Below are 2639 nucleotides of genomic sequence, written 5' to 3' on the forward strand. Positions count from 1 at the left end.
GGAGTCCAAAGGCGGAGATAGCAGCAACAACATTGGCCCCTCCCCCCTCCTCCCTCCTCCTCCCCCCCATGCCCCAATCCACAGACGGAGAGGATATGACCCAGTAATATCTGAGCGGTTAATCAATAACCCTGTTTATCAAAGGCGCGTCTATAACAAATCATTTTAACGGAATCTCTCTTGATCCCAAGTATTCTGAGTTTTATTGATCTACTAAAAAAAAAAGACGTTTGTGTAACAGAGAGCAGCATCTGTTTGAAAGTGAGGCGCTGACAATTAAGTTGTTTCTCATCTCTCCATCTGTGACAAACAGATGAGCAGAATGTTCAAAATGTTTAACTGAGGCCAAAACCACAAAGGCGTCCCTAAATATTCTGGACTAAACACGTTCTTTTAATTACACAGAACACCACTTCTGCGTTGACCCATCTGTATCATAATAATGATCACCAGATTTGTGCTCGGACTTTGTTCATTTTTTAATTTTTATTTATTTATTTTTTGGATTTAATTTCGTTTAGGTGCATGTGTTGACAGTATATAATTATATTTCCACTGGAACATTAAAACCACTTACAGGAGAAGTGAATAATATTGACCGTCTTATGACAGTTCAGTGTTCTGCTGAGAAAGCTTTGGACCTGGCATCCATGTGGATGTTACTTAGACACCTCCACCCTATAGCAATGACACTTCTTGATAGCAGCATCCATCCCCAGCAGGATGCAGCCTGACGCAGACAAACCCTACTCTACTTAATCTCTCAGTTAGTTTCAGGGTCCTTGGCCTGGAAAATGTTGAAGACCCCTGATGTACAATACATACTCCAGTTGTTAGTCTGGGCGGCATCTAGACAGTTTCCTCACTGGGTGTCCTCCCTACCCTATGTGACCGATGTCACAGCTGCCTCTGAAACTAACCCGTGTGCTTTTACAGTATAATTCACACACTTTCTTCTATGACATCCTCTGTAAATTGAGAGAAAACCTTTTCTAAGCATCTGTCAGCGCCCAGACGCAGTTGAGCAAACGAAGGTAAGTTATCATAGGGAATGCAAATGCAAACTTAAAAGAGGAAACCGTTGGTAATATATGTGAAGAAAATCCTCATAACGTTTGAAGGTAAAAACCATGTGCAGCTAAACTAAACCATGCATTTTGGACTACAGCACATCAACTCAAGCTGAAGGGGAGTGATGCCTCTGAACCAGCCTGAGTATTAATGCCAATGGTAGGTATAGTGTATTTTCTTATCCCGCACAAAGTCAGATGTGCAGTTTATAGGCATGGATCTTCTCATCCAACCCACAGCAGGAATGCAAAAAGGCATTCCCCACCCCGCAAAAGATTTATTTAAGCTCCAGTCCTTTGGTGTGAATTAGATGAGGTGTGGCCGTTGGACTCATGACTCATGAGTGTTTTTACAGGGCCACACTGTTGTCATTGCTCTAACAGGAGGAAATGATGCAAGTTGAAAGCACACAGTTATACAAAGCCTGTATTGTTATATTACCATTATTATTATTATCATCATAAGGTGTATCAAATGAGGCCTTCTTTGGCATACTGATCCACTTGTTTCTCTACAGTTTTAAAATCTTATTAAGGTGTGAAATCTTGCAATCCTGTAATCGGGAAAGTATCCATTAACCTAAATAAGGCACGTATAACATGTATATGAGACATGACTTGCATTTAGTGCTGAAGGTAGTAATCAAACAAGGTGTCTAATGGCTGTGTAGGTTCAACTCCCATCAGGACCCAGCTGATGCGGAGGTTCTGTGTAGTCATGTCATGATTCAAGTAAAACCCTTAAGGCAGGAGATGGAAGGCAGGCACACACCTCCTCCACTCCCCAGAAGAAAAAAAACCTGTGTGCGGTTCCCATTGGCAGACAGGCATTTCAGGGGAAGCCACCACACCCAGCGTTGATGTTTGGACCTGCCCGAGGAATGCCCTGCTTTGTTCAGCAGAGACTGACATCAGATCGCATATCCCTGTTCATACAGAAGACACAAAAGCCATCACGAAATAACTGTAACCGACATCTCCAACGCGAAGACAACGCGGAGAGATTTGGCCTCTCTTGCCATCAGAAATCAAACCTGTCGAATAAATAAATGAGAGGCGCTGTTATCATATTTTCAAGTTAAACATGGGTTATGTTATCACCCAAAAGGCATTTCTTTGACATCACTTGCGATGCTTTCCACATCCACAAGCAGCATCCTCTGCTCTTTTTATTGGGTGGCGGCACCACACGCAACAGAGACCAAAACTCAGAACACTTGATGTTGCGAAACATCACTTGGTGCAGATGTTTTCATTTTGCATGCTTTTGGGAGAATCTGAGGCCGCAGTTGGAGCTGCAGCATCTTATTTATTTGTGTCTGCACTGAAAGGCAGCACAATGCATTTTTTGAATACTTCAAATGTCCCATCGACTACAACGGGCCGCAGAATCCGACATCTTTTTCCTGTTTGGCAGTCTTTAGGTGATTTATATTCCTAACAACCTACAAAAGACCAGGTGACAGGCAAACAAGGCATTAGATGGAGGATAATCATGTTTTTGTTTTTTGTTTTTTCTTAAGACGACGGTAAAATCTTTCGGCTGGACTGGAAATGATGTGAAGAAAC

Source organism: Mugil cephalus, chromosome 6 (genome assembly GCF_022458985.1).
Source record: "Mugil cephalus isolate CIBA_MC_2020 chromosome 6, CIBA_Mcephalus_1.1, whole genome shotgun sequence".
NCBI lineage: Eukaryota > Metazoa > Chordata > Actinopteri > Mugiliformes > Mugilidae > Mugil > Mugil cephalus.